The following is a 19,864-nucleotide window of genomic DNA, read 5'->3' as shown; positions in this document are numbered from 1 at the left end:
TCAAAGCATAACATGATGAGTTATGACAGCAAGTACATCATATAGAAGATTCCCCATCAAATCAAGCAAGGAATCATGACAACATGCAATGAACAAGATCCTGCATCAACATCAATCAAGGATGTGTGTAGCATAATGTATAAAGAAGAAATATATGAACAATAATCATATACCTCACATCATGGGTCATCTAACATATCTTTAGCAAAAACAATCCACAATGAATAACGTTGTTCACATTTTCGATGCACACACAGGGCCTATTACCAATCTGGACTTTGACTCCGCTTGCATCAATCGTTTTCTTGTTTATCACAATCAGTAATCAAAGGCATATGAAGGATAACCTATCAATGTGCTGAAGCTTGCTCAGCCATCGACTTCACGCATTGATCGCAAGAAGAAGATTGTTCTGGACTTCTCGGCAATGTAGCTCTCTAGCTATCTGGTTTTATAGCACACTGGCTATGTCACTGTAGTCCTGCACCTCTGCCTGACCCTCTGGTTCTTTGGCTACCTTCTCGCTCTGCCTCAATCAAGCTTTATGGATGTGTGGCTCTTGGTGCTCTAGCTTTCAATCATTCGGTCTTTCAAGCTTCTCTGAGTAAACCCATGGCACTGTCTAGCTATCTTTGGCTATCTGGCCCTCTCGTGCTGTGGCTCTCCATCGGGCGCAACCTCCTCATTGGCTCTCTGGCACTTCAGGCTCTCAGGAACTCTACCACGTAGCCTCTTTGGCTTTCTCCTTAGCCTCGGCTCTCTGCATCCATTGTGTTTTATAACACGTTTTTATGACAAAGGTCACTTAAAACAGGATCTGTTTTGTTTATAATAGAATTCGTTTGGATATAAGGATCAGCGGGTGCAACAAAAACCTCAGAATAGACTTTTTCTGTTAAAACAAAAAAAACACGGAAAAATTGAAAATTCCAACTGAAAAGCTATAAAGCCACACTTCAAAATATATCAAATCGGGTCCATAAACCCATTAGGTCCATGCTATATCATAATCGCATATCGCTCTATCAATGGCCCTATATATCAGGGGATCGTCGATCACCAATCGCTGATACACTGATCCGTTGATCGCCGATATGCCGATTAGATCTGGATCGCTGATCTATTCCTTGATCAGATGGCTGAGATTGCATCGTTGATCTCTATCACATATCGCAATCACTGTGGCCTGAGATTTCTGCCTTTGGCATTCGTCGACACCGATCGCCGACGCCGATCGCCAATCACATGAATTAATCCCCGATATCAACAATAGCATGCCTCTGACTACAATTAATCAGAGATCGTTGATCGGGGGTTTTAAAGACTCTACCTTAAGTTTGCCCTTTTGACTCCTCCAATTGCGATTTTCCTTGTAAGGCTTTAAAACTCATTTTTCAGAGGAAAAGCCTCGGTTTTCAAAGGAACCAAGGCAAACTCTTTCAACGATAATTTCATCATCGGGACTCGGATTGGGGTGTCATTCACACCATTGGAATCAGGACGACGAAATCTATGCTCTGGTCCTGGGTCGACATCATTTTGAACACTTTGATTTTCATGCGTTCATAACCCTCTTTGTCTTGTGTGTCTTTTTGGAGTCACCTGGGTCATTGTCCATCTGTTGTTGTCATGCAGAGGGGCCCTATCTAGAGGTTGTGGCCACTGTATTCTTCTTTCCTTGATGGCGTATCATCAGGAAAACAAATTTCTCAGTTTTTGAAATGAGCTTACTACATCGTGTTGCAGTAACCAGAGAGATGGCAGTAGGCGGTTCTACCTCCGGTATCATTTACAACTTATTTCCTAATGTAACAATAATAAAGCGAGGCCTTGACTCATACACATCATGTCCCTTCCACAAGTATGGCTAGCCTAATAATACATCACAAACATTAAGGGGAGCAATGTCACATAATACCTCATCCATGAAGGGCTTGATGTTGTATGGAAGGCGACATTGTTGGATCACGCGCAAATCCCATCCTTGGTGAAGCCATTGGATGGTGTACAGTTGTGGGTGTGCTATGGTCGGTAAGCCCAACTGCTTCACGACCTCTGTTGCAATGAGGTTCTTTTGGCTCCTGTTGTTGATAATGAACTGTAACGGGGAACCCCTTACCCACATCTCAGAGTGGAAGACACACTCCTCCTCCTCTAGATCTTCGGCTTCCTCCTTCTGGATATTTGTGGTGGTGATGATGGTGTTGGGCTCTGTATCAATAATCTGCTCTCTTTGTCATTCCCCATGTCGGGTTTTGACTCAGAATTAGAACATGCATCTGATTCAGAAACCTTCAGTTCAGCCACCAGTGATTGCTTGGCTTGACACTCACTTGTGTTGTCGGTGGAGTTATTATGGAACTCACATCACTTTCCCGTGTCCTTCAGCTTTGCAGTGTTGTCCTTTGCTTGTGGCCTTGGATAGTTGTCCTAGTTCATCCTGCCTTGGCTTTGTCCTTTGTTTTGTGGTTTGGGGGCACCTTTCCCTCGCTTCGGATTCACAAATCCAAATTCTTGCTTCATTTGTTTAAACTTCTACTCGATCATGATGGCGTATCAGTATACGGTGCCAAGCGAGGAGATGTCCAAGAACTCCATCTCATCCTAGATCTATCTATGTAGGCATCTATGGTACTTGAGTACCAAATGTTTCTCAGAATCCTTGATACAAAACTTCGTGCGAAGGGTATGAAAAACATTGGTAACCTTTGGCACATCTTGGTCCCTTCCATGCCACAGCATGGTCCACTATATGTATTTGTCCTCGCAACTCCCAACAGGATAGTACTACTCCTTGATGGCATCCCAAAATGAATTCCAAGTGGGAGTGGCTGAAAACAGTGAGGTCATACTTTCATCCTTCTGCTCACAATAGGTTTCCCACCAGTCCTTGACATGGGGGGTGGCTTTGAGAAGAGAAAAAGTAATATTTTCTCAGCTGGAAAAATCATGAACAAAAAAATATCCTTCTAGTAGATTCAACCATTTATATACTGCGTCTGCATCTATTTGGCCCTCAAATATGGGAATGTCAAATTTTACTTATACCTTAAAAGGTATGGAGCCTTCGAGTGGCTTTTGTTTTGTGGATGCGCCGCCAGTGGGAAATCGTTGAAGGATCTGGGAAAAGTTATCCATCATTGCCTTCCTTTGTTTCTCAAGGGCCTCCTCGAGAAATATTTTGATAGGATCTTCTGCTCCCTCATCTTTATTTTCTTCCCCCATGGGAGGCTATTGGGATTTCCGAGGCTGCTCTTGGAAAGGTTCGACCAATTCGAGCCCTAACTCCTTATATCCCGACCTCGTTGGGGACATGAAAAGAACAATAGAGAAATAGCAGACCACTCTGATACCATTGATCCGAATTTAAACAAGAGTGCAACAAATTACAGATATAACCATAAATACAAAGATGTAGTAGAAATAACACTATCTTTCATTAATATCAAATAATGAAATATGCTTACAAACAGAATGGAAATGAGACTAGCTCGAGCTATAGTAGCTTATCTCTGAGAAGAGATGTGGTAGCTACATGCCTCTGAACTATGTTACAATGAGTCTCAAGGGAATTTTTATTATTGAACAATAAGAGAAAACCCTAACAACCAAGACCCCAACCCGAGGAGATGTAACACCAAGAGTTTATGGGCCCCGTTGGGGTTAGTTGGGCAGCCAGCTTCCCGGGGTCATAACTTGGTCATATTATCTTCATTTGATGAGCATGATACCTCGTTGGAAATATCTCTCCATGGAATACAACTAAAAATGTGATGTCAATGAAATTGCTTCGAGGAATATTTCGAAAAGAACATTTTTTAGGGCCTCAAAACAGCTCCAAAAGTTCAGAACCCGAAAAAATACAAAAAATAGTAAATTGTGTTATAATTAAGGAAACTGAAAAAACTGAAAGAAAAAATGAAGGGAGGCCATGTCGAATAGGTGGGTGGCCACCAATATCCACCTGGATCATGTAGCCAACTGCACTAATCAAGATTCTACATGCACTTATTTATTCAAACCACACTTATCCACCAGGCCAAGACTAATATAAATATAATTAGATACAGTGTCAATCAAAATGGAAACAACTTGATCACAAAGCTTACCATCCATCTTGATATTAATTGCCTGGTGATTTTCCTGCTTGTTATCTAGTGCTGCATAAATCTATGGAATTCTCTGCTCAACATCCACAACTATCTTTGCTTCCTGTGCACTGTAAATCTGAGGCCTACCACCCTCTTAAGGACAATCCCTCTTAAGATGCTCCTTACCACATGTCCAACACTGCAATCATCCTATACCATCACCTTTACTCTACTTCCCTCCATGCTCTGACCCATTAAACTTCTTGTAAGGTGCAACATTTTCTTTCTCACCTACATCTTGAGGCCTTGTTCAATTCGGCTGCCATTTACTTTTAGCTTTATCTTTCCCTTTCCGACCTTGCTAATATTATGTCTTACGATTTGAATGATAAAAAATGCTTCAATTTCCCAATAATTTCCTCCAGAAACCAAGGCTCATCAAATAAAATCCCATCTCTAAATTCTAATGGAAATCCACTGAAAATTCTCTGAACTTTGGCCTTGTCATCCTTAAGATGTAATATATACCTCAATAACGTGGTCACATACTCCTCATCTGCCATCGATCCCATCTTTAGCTCATAGAACTCCTTGGCTTCGTTGTCATAGTACCTCTCTGACAAGTACTTCTTCCTTAAAAGTGTCTTGAATTCATGCTAACTCAACTCTTCTGTCCTAATGTCTCTGACCCGCTTCACATCTTCCCACCATATTTCTTCTTACCCTTTGAGCCTGAAGATAGCTATTATGGCCTTCATATTCTCTATGTAATCAAGAAACTCAAATAATTTCTTCATCATAGGTAGCCATGCTTTTGTATCTTCTATTTTCTTCAAATCTCCATCAAAGGTAGGTGGCATTGGTTTCTTGAACTCATCTGGAAAATATCCCATGTCACTCCTCCTATAAGGATGACAATGATGATGATCACAATGCCTGACAGAACTAGAACTAGAATAGAACATGTGGCCATCACCTCTCCTATACGAAGTATCCAAGAGCCTTCTGTCTCCGATCGTGTCATCCCTATCTGACCTATGCCTACCATGAGATCTAATACCATATGCCCCATTAGTTATGTCCTCCTACCCATGGCTGATCCTAAGAGGTCCCTATCTCTGCAATTTTGACAAACTTTGAAGGATTACTGCATTGACTTCTACTTATTTCTCCTTTGCTTGAATGATGCTACCATTATCTTCCTTGCAACTTCTTATTTATGCATTCAAGCTTCTCAATGTGTGTTCTAAGTCAGAATAATTCCCAACACCATGTTTCTCATCTAACCCATAGGGATAATCTCGTGAACTATAGTCTACCATCTTCCTAGTCATCTTTGATCTCTTTCCTACAAGTACACCATTTCAGCTAAAACCAAAACATAACATAATCAACATACCTTAGTATAGTTCAAGGCAGGATATCTCATTTGCAAGTTCAACCAGATTAGCACGATATATGTATAATAATAATAACATCAACATATAACATTAGTTTAACCACTATCTAGTTATCAATACCTGATCATACCAACCACATAGCATGACCTCATGAATGAAAACTAAAACCGCATCAATGTATGAATAAACATATATAAGCATTGAGACGCATAACCAATGCATAACCGACATACACTCATGACAACCACATACAACAACACATCATCCACTTTCACATGGCGACACCACTACAACCATGGCCAGCAGCATGCTTACACAACAAGTACATAGAGCACAAGCATAGAGAACACATATATGCAACCGACATGAATGCATGACCAACACAGCGCCTATCTAGCCCAAGGGGTGAACCATTCTCTAATACCACTATGTAACACCCTCTTCCCACATTTACCAAGGTTAACGGGTCCACTGGGGTAAACGTGTGATGAGAGGCTAATATGATGTAATTCAACTCCCCTTTTATAGTTAAGGAAGTGGAACCAACAAAACCAAACCAATATGACCTTCAACACATGCTACAAAACCTTCAAGAGCCAACCAACCCTTCCAGGTGACCAACCCATGGGACAACTTGACATTTCACTGATTTGTACCCCCATCCGCTCCCATGACTAGCCATGCATGTGAATGAGGCCTTCCAGTCACTCCCACAGCAAGGCATGTCAGTGTCTATGGAATTTATCATCAGAGGAAATTTCAGCCTAAAAGTAACCTCCTAAGGAAAAATAATAAAATAATAGTTAAAATAATAAAATAAGAGTTAGGAGTTTTGGAGGGAAAAGAAGAAAACTAACATTAGGGGATTTTTGAGGTCTAAAATGGGCCTCCTAAGGAAATTATAAAATAATAGTGGAAATAATAAAATAATATTAGATCACATCATCAAATTTTAGAGGGAAAAAAGAAAAAAATAAATTTTCAACTCGTATTTTCAACTTATCTCCCTATGGGTTTGTTAGCACCTAAAATCTGCCTTAGGCTGAAGGAAGGAAAAAATTAGGGTAACCACAAACCATGCTCTGTCTGGTAGCTAGCCCTACCAGAGCAGGAGAGGGCTCTCTCCAAGTCACGCTCAGGAAATAGATAGGAAAAATGGTCTGAGATGACTTACAATGCGATATTGACCTTAGGCTAGTAAGTGAAAAAGGATTTTGGAAAAGATTTTCGAAGTGACTGAACTTCTGAGATGTATATGGGACTGGCGCTTAGCAAAGAACAGAGAATTGAGAATGAAGGCACAGATTATTCCGTGAGGCAAGGTAGGCAGGAAGCGCAACAATTTTAACTTAAGGTGACGTGGAATGGAAAGATCGCCGAAGATAGTGAAAATGGCATGGTCGCATGAATCCTTTTCAACAGAAGAATAACACTGCATATGAAATTTTCCCATAGGCAGAGCAATATAAATTGAATTCTACCTAATCTCACTTAGAAAATTTCACTGAAATGAAACATGAAATGAATTATGAAACATAACAAGATACATATGGAACATAAGAACACATTTGCTACACTCACAACCACAAGAATCTCATGAAACAGAGCCGCTGCCTTTCATTAAACTCTCTGTCAAAAATACACAGTGCAGAAACAGAGTTTCTTTCCCACAGTCTCTCAGAAGTTACAAGCCAGCCAACTCTTTGCAAATAAATTGCTTACAATATATAGAAAATGTAGAGAAGAGATGGAACACCCAAGGGTTGGGAACTTACTCAAATCATTTCGAAAAGGAGATGGAGAGCCAACCATCAGCTACAGGTGCAGCGCTCTCAAGCATGACATTTGGCTGTGGTGACCCTTTGCATTCTTTGCCACTTGGATAGATGCCCACCTGGAGAGAAAACTCTTTAAAATCCACCTTTGGTGCTAAAAATACTGAAGAGTGGATGACGGAGCTCACTTGGAGAAGTCGCGACCTGAAATTTTGCGAAACGGGAGCAAACTGGGCAGAATTTCCCCTGTGCACTGCGCGCTTTTCTTTGTGCGTCGCGCTAATTTGGGCCCTGTTTTGGGGCACTTGCAGGTGTCCAAAATGTGCTGAAGTGGGCTTTCTGGAAAGCTTGGCCCGTCTACTTTCCAACTCAGCTAGAATTTCTAAATTTAAAGCTCATTTTCTCCTCAAAAACTTCATTCTCCCAAGACTGCTTTCTGTGTGTCCAAAAAGTGGCAGAGAGGCCATTTTTAGGTGCTTTTTGACCTTTAGGAGACCCAAAACTTGTCAAAATTTCCAGCTCGGACACCAGTAGACGTATTTTTCGATGCTAAATCCAAATATGCAAGTCGTTCCTCATTTGGAGCTCTATAATTTTAGCGCCGCGCGGGGTGCATGACGCATAGGGAGAAAAACCCTGTTTTTTGACCAAAAAATTTCCAAAAACACAAAATTGCCCCAAATATTTTGAAATTTGGGCTGTGGGCTCTCTATGGAGTGCCATGATGATCCAAGGAGGCCTCAGCAAAGATCCTAAGCCTATCTTGCTCTTTTGCCCATTTTTCCCTTCTTGTGGCTTTCCTCAATTTTGCTTTCAAACTCCTTATTTGGGCTCTCAAACTCAAGTTCCGTGCCCTATAATGACGAGCCATGTATCTCAGCAGTGTGTTGTCTTCGTTAGCCTTATTCAACATGTTTTCCATGTGCATGTTAACTCTCTCAAGAACAGACTCACGATCATCAATAACTTGTTGCTCCAATGAAGTGAATTCAATCCTCCTCTGTTGGGAAGTTAGGCGATCCTCACGGATGTTCTACAGCTCCATGATCACATGCTGGTCTTCCAGCTATTTATTCCTCTGCTCCAAATACCTGATGTTCCATTTGGCCATCTCCAACTTGAGTGTCAAGGATTGAATCTCTGTCTCTTGCTCCTGGATGGTCTCTTTCAGCTGTGCATTTTGTGGATGTGTATTTGTATCATCATCATCATGACGGAGAATAAATCTAGTCTCCCGTTCACTTGCTGGCACACCTAAAGGCCCCTCCTCATGCTTGGGATTCTTGCCCTTGTCCTGTACCCATGTTTTCGATATAGGAAGTGAGGCCCCTTCCACCTTGGGTGGAGATAACACTCGCTTTGCTGCTGCAAACAAAGGCCTGGTGCCTTTCGAATAGCCTCTCTGATATGTGATGGAAAATGGCACCACAGTGGTCTCATGGTGCTCATGCTGATGAGAAGGACCACCTATCTCATGCTTTGCCTCTGGTACTACCTATGGAGCACTGAAGAAGTCACGAGAGATGAAGTCCTCCCAAGCAATGCCCTGCAATCCCAACTGATGATCCACCAAAATCTGGATAAGAGCGAAGTGATATACACTGTTGAGCTACTGCCTAGGGGTCTTGTGCTGCTTGAACTTTTTCATATTCTCTATGTTCCCGTAGATGAAAAATGGGAGGTTCATCATATGCACCCTGGTAAAGTGCATGAGCAACCTGATGTGATAGGCATAAAGGCAGGAAAACCTCCCCTCACAACTAAAGTATTTCATGATCAATTTCATGAGCGGAGCATACTCATCTCTTAGAAATCTAAATGGGAAAACTCTAGTGAGCTTACTAAAAAAACTAGCCTTAATGTAAGGCTCATAAAGTTCCCTCTCCACCTTCATCTTCTTGTGCCACTATTCTCCAACATTCGGTATGCCTGTTGCCACTGATATGGTTTTGGGTGTCAATGTGAAAGTGACCCCTGCCAAGATACACTAACCTCCATGTAGGTGAAGTGCAAAAATGTGGGCCAACTCATGATGAATCGTGACATTTGCCACCCTCTAACAAAATTCGAAACATGCTAAGTGCTGGAAACAAGACATAGCGAGAGGGCATGCCTGCAACTCAGTGAGGGTGTTTGGTTCATCCCTAAAATTTCTGCCATTCCTAGGTCTCCGGGGAGGCTCTTCTCCTAAAGCTGTGTCACTGTGGGTCTCCTCCTCATATTCTGATGAATTTTCTGATGCCATTTATGCTGCTTGTACCCTGAATTTCTTTGGTGCCCTATGAATCCAATAGAACTGGTAGGTGCTCTGCAAATATGTCACCATGGGGACAATAAAATAGGGAATATTAGGAGGGGAATGATGAAAGGGGAATAGGAATTAAGAGGAGAAAGTTATCGGGGATTTAGGAGTATTTTGGGTATAGGTTTGATGGGGTAGGGTTTTAATTTTGAGCCATAGGAATAAAGGGGGAAAAAGGAATATGATTATAGTGATATTAAGGTGATGATAAGGGGAAAATGATGTAGGGGAAAATGGTGATAGGGGTAGGGTAGGAGAACATTTGACAATACTGTTACTGTAGCAAGAACCCTAGGAGCATGATTCTTTTATGTCTTCCTTTTGTTTATTTCGAAAAAAAATTTGTATTCGGTTCATAGCTTCAAAATCATGATGTTCTCATAAAGCTTAATGCCAAGAGTGAAGGTAGTTGGTCTACCTTTCAAGTTTGATAGGCATTCACAAAATCTTTGGGCAATTTAGCACATTTTTGGGCTTACAGGTCTATGCGCCGCATGCTCTGATTGCGCCGTGCAATATTGTATGTGCACCACACGCGGTCAAATGACACGATTTTTGTTTGAAAAATAGGGGAGGGGGTTTTAGGGGGATTTTAGGTTGGTTTGCTTTGGAGACAAGGAGGAATGCAGGTGAAAATGGTGAGGAGTGAGGGGACAAGGGGAAGGGAGTAAAACCTTGGTGGCATCATCACAAACTTGCAACCCCATCCATTGTTTTTCATGGTTGGCCATTGTGCTTTGGATATCATTCAACCTCTTCACAAATACCATATTCTTGACAAAACTTGATGAGCACGTGTTGTTACAAGGCTTACCTTTCAATTTGATCGCTTTTTCCAAGTTTTGAAGTGGTTTGGCACTGTTTGTGCTGCTGGACTGTATGCGCCACGCACAATTCCTAGTGCGCTGTGTGCCTTGTATGCATTGCGCCCTTGCAAATTTTCCACTATGGGCTGGCTGCTAGTGCGTCGCGCCTGGTGAGTGTGTCGCGCTCCCGCCTGTGTGCGCCGCGCTTGCCAAATCGCCTCCCAACTCACTCAAATGCTCACCATATCAACTTCACACCTTTGAAAATGTCTTCTCCAAGTCATTTAGCAACACAATACCTTTGCTTTGGGTCAAAACATGTATATATAGGCTTGAGAGAAACTGGTTTGATTTTTTCTTCCTTGAAAACCCACTTTCTAATGTTTTTGTTTTGCACTTTTCATTGACTTTTAAAACACTATGTTTTTCCTTTTTTCTTTGAAATTTTGGCTCTCATGATAAAATTTTCGGCGCTTCTTTGTGGGAACTGTGTGATTGGGCCTTTGGCTTTGAAATCCATGTCTACATCTGAAAATGTCAACTGTCGATTTTTGGAAAAATTTGTCATAGTTGACCTTGTTTGACTTTTCTTCAAAACAAAGTTTTGAAGAAGAGTCGATGTCTCTTCAGGCGATGATGAAGCTTTCTGAACCATAGCTGTATAAGGTCTCCCTCTGGCCTACATGGCTTGTTTCTGGACATGCTTTTCAGAGACCAAACTGATGAATTTTTGGACCCAAACCATAAAAAATGATTCTGTCCTGAAATAGGACCAGACCTTGACTATCATGAATTTCATTGATTATGGACCAATTCACGAACCAACAGAGGCTCATCATGAGGGAAAATTAGTAGCATGACTTTCTCCATCAGATCATGACATGTCCCTAGCGAAATGCAGTTGAGTGGATGAAATGGGACACCTAAAATTGAAATGCACAAAGAGCTTTGATCTCTGACGGAGGGCTGACCAGACCGACTCTAACATTGGCTCCAATGGTAGATAGTAGCTCCTTGGAGGTGCCAAGAACAACAGATCTCTGGAGGAGCTAGACAGTGCCTCTTGGTCCCTTGGGCTATGGAGTCATCATTTTGACAAACAGCACAAGACTCTGACTTATTTACAAAACTGGAGTAACCAAGAAATTGACTCAAACTTGACAATTGGAATAACTCAAAAACTGACTATACATACTGAAACCAAACTGAAATAAAAATGGTATTTACAATGACAGTGGAAGCAGTGTTAATAGATCAACAATGATACCTCTTGAGAATCCGACCATTGATCAGCCCTCTAGGAAAGTCTTCCCCATTCATTTCTTTAAGAAGAAAGGCATTTTGACCCCTATATGTTGCAATTTTGAAAGGACCTTTCCACAGATTTTCGAACTTTCCATGCTTACATTTCTCTTCATTCCTTGCATCCCACTTCAGCACCACATCATCCAACTGAAATTTGTCTGTTTTTCTTTTCTGTCATAGATTTTCTTTATCTTCTCCTGCAACTTCGATGTGTTTTTGAAAACTTCCTCTCTTTTTTGCTGCAAGTGGATCATTTGATTGAGCCTTCTCTGCATGGGATCTTCCTCACTTCTGGCCTCCTGGAGAAGTTTGACCACTGGGGCAGCAAGAGAGGTGGGAAATACCGTGTCCACTCCATAAACCAACTCAAATGGTGACATACCAATACACTTTTTCTGACTGATTCGATCTGCCCAAAGTGCATGAACCAGCCTCTTGTTCGAGCTCTTCTTATTTATTTCTAGCAGCTTCTTGATGATGTTGACCAAAGATTTATTCGAAGATCCCGCTAATCCATTGCCTTGCGGATGATAGGCAGTTGAATGACCCAAAATTATGTGATATTTGTGACAAAATTCTACCATCCTTTTCGATTTAAAGGTTGTTGCATTATCAGTGATTATTTTGTTTGGACAACCAAAGAGAGACAAGATGTTATTTTTGAGAAATGAGATGATTACCATGTCCGTCGCTTGTCTGGTAGGTGCTACCTCAATCCACTTTGTGAAGTAGTCCGTCACTGTAAGGATCCACCTATGCTGTCCGGAAGATGCGGGATGAATTTCCCCAATGAAATCCAACCCCCACTGCTGGAATGGAGCGCTCACTTCGATAGGTTTGAGTGGCAAAGGTTATAGTTTCTATTTTCCTTCGAAAAATTGACACTTATGACAGTGCTTTACCATCTTATGCACATAAGCAAACAAAGTAGGCCAGTTGTATCCCGCTCTCAAGATTTTGTTCGTTGTTGACTTCCAAAAAAGATGTCCACCACACTCTCCTCTGTGGAAGTCCTCCATGACTTTCTTTGCCTCCTCTTCCACCAGACAATTTAGCAAAATGCCATCGGGATATTTCCAATACAGTGTAGAATTCAAGATACAAAATTTGGCAGCCTTCAATTTAAGTGTTCTCATTTTGTTTCTAGCCATGCGGGCAGTGGTGATAGATTTTTCAGCACATATATTATATCAGAATACCATGGGGACAAAGCAAACATTTTGGATACCTGAACTGAAGTTCCTTCATCATTCTCATCGGACATGGCAGCGATTAGATTTATGTCCAATGCATGCAAATTTGACTCAGCCATTAGCTTCACCAATCCCTATCCTTTGACCAGCTTTGTAGGCTTTATCTCGACATCGTACTCTAGCAAGGCTGCGATCCATTTGCCTCTTCTGCCCTCCGGATCGGTCTGTACTAAAGCATCTTTCACAGTAGTATTAGGAACGTAGGCCAGAATGTGAGAATGTAAGATATACACCGGGAAATCCTTCAGTACCTTTACCAATGCAAGGGCTTGCTTTTCAATGATGTTTTACTTCAAAGCTGCATCCCTTATAGCCCTGCTGAAGAATGCGATGGGTCTTTCATGATCATCCCTTTTCTGCAATAGTATCGCTGCCATAGTGTGCTCAGAAGCAAATGAAAACAATATGAAATCTTGAGTGTAATCCAGGCTTACTAGAACTAGAGCTGAAGAGAGCGCCAATTTGACCAAGTTGAAACATTTTACAGCCTCATCCGTCCATTTCACTTGGCTGTCCTTTTTAAGCATGTTGGTCATTTCTTTCAAATGTTCTGCAAGATTAGGCACAAAATGACGCAGAAAATTCATCTTACCATTGAATGACTGTATCTCCTTTTTGTTCTAGGCAGATCGATTTGCTGAATTTCTTGCACACGTGTTGGGTCTATACAGATGCCATCTTTTGAAATGAAATGCCCAAGTAATTTTCCTTCCTCCATGGCAAACAAGCTCTTCTTAGGATTCAGCGATAAACCATATTTCCTGCATTTTTGAAAGACAATTTTTAGATGATGCATGTGTTCTTCATCAAATTTTGAAAACACCGTCAAGTCATCCAAGTACACCACCAAAAACACATCCTTCTCATTTGCAAATGCCAAGTCCATTGCATGCTGAAATGTGGCACTTGCATTCTTCAAACCGAATGGCATTTTGGCATAGTGAAATGTTCCCCATGGAGTTGTGAATGCTGTCTTGTCTCTATCATCTTCATGGACCAGGATTTGGTTATATCCAAAATAACCATCAAGCAGCGACATACGAGATGCCCCCACTACTCGCTGAAGTATATGGTCCATTTTGGGCAGCGGATAGTTGTACTTCCATGAAACCTTGTTTAGATTTCTGAAATCAATGCATAGGTGGATCTCACCGGTCTTCTTTCGTACAGGTACTAAGTTAGATATCCAATCTGAAAATCTGATAGGCACAATGATACCTGACTTGTACAACCTATTTACCTCTTTTTCAATGGATGGCAAAAACTTTGGATTGATCCTTCTTAGCTTTTGTCTAAACGGTTTCTGATTGGGCTTGATAGGTATTGTGTGCTGAATGATATTTGTATCATAGGTCTTTAAATCTGAATAATCCAAAGCAAATACATCTACAAATGAAGCCATCAAACTGATATATTTGTCCTTGATCTTTGGCGGTGGTGTCTTGGACAATTTTACCAATTTTGGATTTGTTGTTGTACCAATGTTTACTTCTTCTACACCTTTCTTCGTGGGCTGCAAAGTTGGCTTGCGGGCTACATCATCCTGATCGAAAAGTTCTTCTAGGGGTATCAAGCCTTTAGGAATGATCTTGTTCTTTAGCTGCAATATGTCCATTTGATTGATTTGAACTTCTTCTGTACCATTCCCTTTGTTCTCATCGTTTTCCACATCGATTGAGGTTTCTTTGAACTTGCCTTTGTTGAGCAGAAAATCCTTAATCTCCTCATCATCTTGGAACACTTGCCAATGTCGTTGATTGTTTGGAATGGTTGGACGGTGCTTGATATGGATTTCAAACTTATTGCTGGATTTCATGGGGATATTTAAGCTGCTCGCTGCTTGGCAAGAGCATCAGCAATACTATTTTGTATTCATGGCACACATGTCAAGGTGTATTCGGAAAATAGCTTCAAGATGTCCAAAACTGCATTACGATAGGCCTGCATCCTAGGATGTTTTGCTTGGTACTCACCTATGACCTGTTTTATTACCAACTCGGAGTCACCATATATTAAAATCCTCTTTGCATTTAGCTTTCTAAGAATCTTTAGGCCAACAATCAGAGCTTCATATTCAGCTTCATTATTTGAACATTCCAAGGCTAGCTTGTAGGAGCAAACTCTCATGCTGCTAGGTACTTTGTTGGGGGCAAAGAAAGGACTGCGTACCCAAATACGAATACCAGCTCCATCATTCCCTACTGCTCCATCAAAATCCATTGTCCATAAGCCTTCTTCTTCTTCTTGCAAGTGCTGAAAGTTTTTTTTCTGTCCATTGTTTGCTTGTTGTCCATCATTTGTTTGTTGTCCCTTGTTCGTTTGTTGTCCATCGTTTCCATCTGATTGCCCAATATTTTGTTGCTTTTCTTGTCTTTCTTTCTTCAAAATCTCTCTAAAATTTTCTGTTATCTCTAGAATGTCATCTGCTTCTACTATCTGACTATCTATTTCATTTAAACTATCTAAAAATAAAAAAAAAGACTCTAAATCTGTATGTACATAGTTTATAGGATGATTTATTGGTTTCTCCTTGCTTGTGATCATGTACTTCATCTTTTGTTCCCGATATAATTTCCTCATCTATCCAAACACCGGGATTGTCGCATAGGAGAAATCCAGCTGTAGTGTTCCCTTCAATTTTGCCACCTAAGACCTAGAAAGAAGCATACCAAACCTTGGAGGAATGTCTGCTACCACTACATCCATTAGAACATTTTTCATAGGAAGCTGATCTAAACTCACAACTAAGTCTTTGATAAGCCCTATGCACCTTACTCTACTGGAGTCGAATGAATAGAGATCATGATATTGGCGGGTGATGTCCAGACCAAGCTTGTCCATGATAGCCTTGGGCATGAGATTCTGAGAGGCTCCGGAATTGAACATGGCTTTCTGTAGCACAAAGTCATGCAAGCGTAAACTAATATAGAAGGGTGGCACTTCACTCTCGAGAGACTCACCATTTGTCAATGGCCCAAAAATCATTTCAGGCTGATCGTCTTCCACGTTTACCATGTCGGACATTGGGTCCAAGTTCAACATTTTAGAAATCTGTCCTCTATAGCTACTGTTCTTCATGATTTCAGTCAAAGGGATGGATACCTTTAGCTTAGAAATCTCATTCTCGAGGTTGAAAGCGGGAGTTCTTTCTACCTCTTTGATTGGGATCTCTTTCCTTGCCTTCTCTTTTGAGGTGGCTGGTTACTGTGATTGTTCTGTTGATTTCGATTTGCTGCTCTCCAGAATAGCTGCCTCCTTTCCCTTTCTTTGTGCAGCTGATAGATCTTTCTTTGTTGTTTCATCCTCCTTCTTTTTCTGAGTTGGTTTCGCATGTACATCTCTTTTTCGAAGGGAATATCGTTGTTGTTGTGTGGACAAAGCATTCATATACCCCCTTTTATATTCTTCTGACTCTTCTTCCAACACGGTTTCGTTAGCTAGGATAAAATCAGCGTCTTGGTGTGTAGCTGAATTCACTGCACTTTCTTCTTCTTCGGTGATGTAAGTAGGTAGCTCATCTGGAGTAAAGAGATGGTTTTCTTCACCTATTACATTCCCTTCCTCATCTGATTCTGGTCCATGTACGAAATTCTACTGCAAAGGTGTTTGTATCGGCTGTTGTGCTATCTTCTCTTGAGTCCGCTGATCTCTTTGTCTAATTCTATATTGTGGTTTTGTTGGCCACGAAAGTTAGGATTCCTAACTTGTGGCTCTGGCTTGTCAAGTTTTACCCTTTCGAGCATCTGTTCTACCTTCTTTAGCAGCTAATCCATTGAAGAAGATTCTTCTTGCATCGTGGTTTTCTTCTCCGCTTTCGCTCTTGCTCTTTTTGACAGCAGGTTAGCCTCAACGCTGACTGCAATTTTCTGCATATCTTCCATTGTAGCCGGTTCTCTCTCTCGTAATTAGTATGCCATGTCAGCATCAAAGCCATTCAGAAACTTCAACATTTCTAGTCCCACCGGTGGCTTTAGATGGTTTGGGATATCATTGTAGACTGCATTAAATTTAACACAATAATCTTGGACCAACTCACTGGCATTCCGCTTGATTTGTTCATACTCGGTCAGAATTTGAAGGGGATTTTTTTTGACTTCCCACCTATTCAAAAATTGTCTTTGTAGCTCAGCCAAGGTGGTGATACTTGCAGCCGTCAAACCTCTGAACCATTTCCTCACATCACCTGCAAATGTTTGTACAAAGAGCCTCATTGCCACGTTCTCCACATCGATCTCATGAAGTTCATAGAAATCTGCCATTTTATCCACATGTTGTTGAGCTGTAATGCTGTTAGGAGTGCCATCAAAAAACAGGATTTTACTTTGATAGTCATTTGGCATGTCATCTAGGACTTGGGGAAGAACAAGAGGAGCAAAACGGGTAGCCAGCATTCTCGGTGGATTTGGCCTTGGAGGTGTTGGAGGAGTGTGCACAGTTTGCAAGGGGCTTGCACTTGGAGTTTCGGGCTGTGTGACAATGTAGTTATCGATTAATCTATTAGCTCTTTCTGTCTCAAGGTCTACAAGAAATTGCAGATCGGGAACGGTGTAATCAACAGCCTTTTCGGATTTAGATTCAAATAGTGATATCTCAAATCGTTCGTCAAACTCAAGCTCTTCAAGATACTCAAAAATATCGGGACATGAAGGGGATTTGAATACGGGAGTGAAGGTGCTTTCTTGACGAAGGAGTCTTGGGATCAAATTTGGATTTTCGTAAATGTGAGGAGGGTCCAGGTCTGGATTCTCTCTGGTGTATCGTCTTGAAGCCAGTGTGCTATTGAGAGGAATTACGGGACACAACCAACTTACTCAGCCTTTCCAATCCTAAGCTCATCATCCGGGAGCCTAGAATTCTTATGATACAAGGGGATTTGGTTTTCAACTTAAGTTGTCCCCAGTATGGTCGCCACTATGTTAGCACCTAAATCTACCTCAGGCTGAAGGAAGGCAAAAATTAGGGTAACCACAAACCATGCTCAGTATCGTAGCTAGCCCTACCAGAGCAGGAGAGGGCTCTCTCCAAGTCACGCTCAGGAAATAGATAGGAAAAATGGTCTGAGATGAATTACAATGCGATATTGACCTTAGCCTAGTAAGTGAAAAAGGATTTTGGAAAAGATTTTCGAAGTGACTGAACTTCTAAGATGTATATGGGACTGGCGCTTAGCAAAGAACAAAGAATTGAGAATGAAGGCATAGATTATTCCGTGAGGCAAGGTAGGTGGGAAGTGTAGCAATTTTAACTTAAGGTGAAACAGAATGTAAATATCGCCGAAGATAGTGAAAAGGGCATGGTCGCAGGAATCCTTTTCAATAGAAGAATAACACTACATATGAAATTTTCCCACAGGCAGAGCAATATAAATTGAATTCTACCTAATCTCACTTAGAAAATTTCACTGAAATGAAACATGAAATGAATTATGAAACATAAAAAGATACATATGGAACATAAGAACACATTTTCTACACTCACAACCACAAGAATCTCATGAAATAGAGCCGCTGCCTTTCATTAAACTCTCTGTCAAAAATACGCAGTGCAGAAACAGAGTTTCTTTCCCACAGTCTCTCAGAAGTTACAAGCCAGCCAACCCTTTGTAAATAACTTGCTTACAATATATAGAAAGTGTAGAGAAGAGATGGAATGCCCAAGGGTTGGGAAGTTACTCAAATCATTTTGAAAAGGAGATGGAGATCCAACCATCAGCTACAGGTGCAGCGCTCTCAAGCATGACATTTAGCTGTGGTGACCCTTTGCATTCTTTGCCACTTGGATAGATGCCCACCTGGAGAGAAAAATATTTAAAAGCTTCCTTTGGTGCCAAAAAACTAAAGAGTGGATTACTGGGCCCACTTGGAGAAGTCGCGACCCGAAATTTCGCGAAACGGGAGCAAACTGGGCAGAATTTCCTCTGTATGCCGCGCGCTTTTCTATGTGCGTCGCACTACTTTGGGGCCTGTTTTGGGGCACTTGTAGGTGTCCAAAATGTGCCCAAGTGGGCTTCATGGAAATCTTGGCCTGTATATTTTCCAACCCAGCTAGAATTTTTGAATTTGAAGCTCATTTTCCCCTCCAAAAATTCATTCTCCCAAGACTGCTTTTTGTGTGTCCAAAAAGTGGCAGAGAGGCCATTTTTGGGTGTTTTTTGACCTTTAGGAGACCCAAAACATGTCACAATTTCTAGCCCAGACACCAGTACACATATTTTTCGATGCTAAATCCAAATATGCAAGCCGTTCCTCATTTGGAGCTATATAATTTTAGCGCCGCGCGGGGTGCGCGACGCACAGGGAGAAAAACCCTGTTTTTTGACCAAAAAATTTCCAAAAACACAAAATTGCCCCAAATTTTTTGAAATCTGGGATGGGGGCTCTCTATGGAGTGCCATGCTGAGCCAAGGAAGCCTCAACCAAGATTCTAAGCCTATCTTGCTCTTTTTCCCATTTTGCCCTTCTTGTGGCTTTCCTTAATTTTGCTTTCAAACTCCTTATTCAGGCTCTCAAACTCAAGTTATGTGCCCTGTAATGACGAGGCATGTGTCTCAGTAGTGTGTTGTCTTCATCGGCCTTGTTCAACATGTTTTCCAGGTGCATGTTAACTCTCTCGAGAACAGACTCACGATCATCAATAACCTGTTGCTCCAATGAAGTGAATTCAATCCTCCTCTGCTGGGTAGTTAGGCGATCCTCACAGATGTTCTGCAGCTCCATGATCACATGCTGGTATTCCAGCTGTTTGTTCCTCTGCTCCAAATACCTGATGTTACATTTGGCCATCTCCAACTTGAGTGTCAAGGATTGAATCTCTGTCTCTTGCTCCTAGATGGTCTCTTTCAACTATGCATTTTGTGGACATGTATTTGTATCATCATCATCATGAAGGAGAATGAATCCGGTCTCCCATTCACCTGGTGGCACACCTGAAGG

The sequence above is a fragment of the Pinus tabuliformis genome, chromosome 9 (genome assembly GCF_031772625.1).
Source record: "Pinus tabuliformis cultivar Carrire ecotype Pingquan chromosome 9, CPIR1, whole genome shotgun sequence".
Lineage (NCBI taxonomy): Eukaryota > Viridiplantae > Streptophyta > Pinopsida > Pinales > Pinaceae > Pinus > Pinus tabuliformis.
This window is presented reverse-complemented; position numbering follows the sequence as displayed.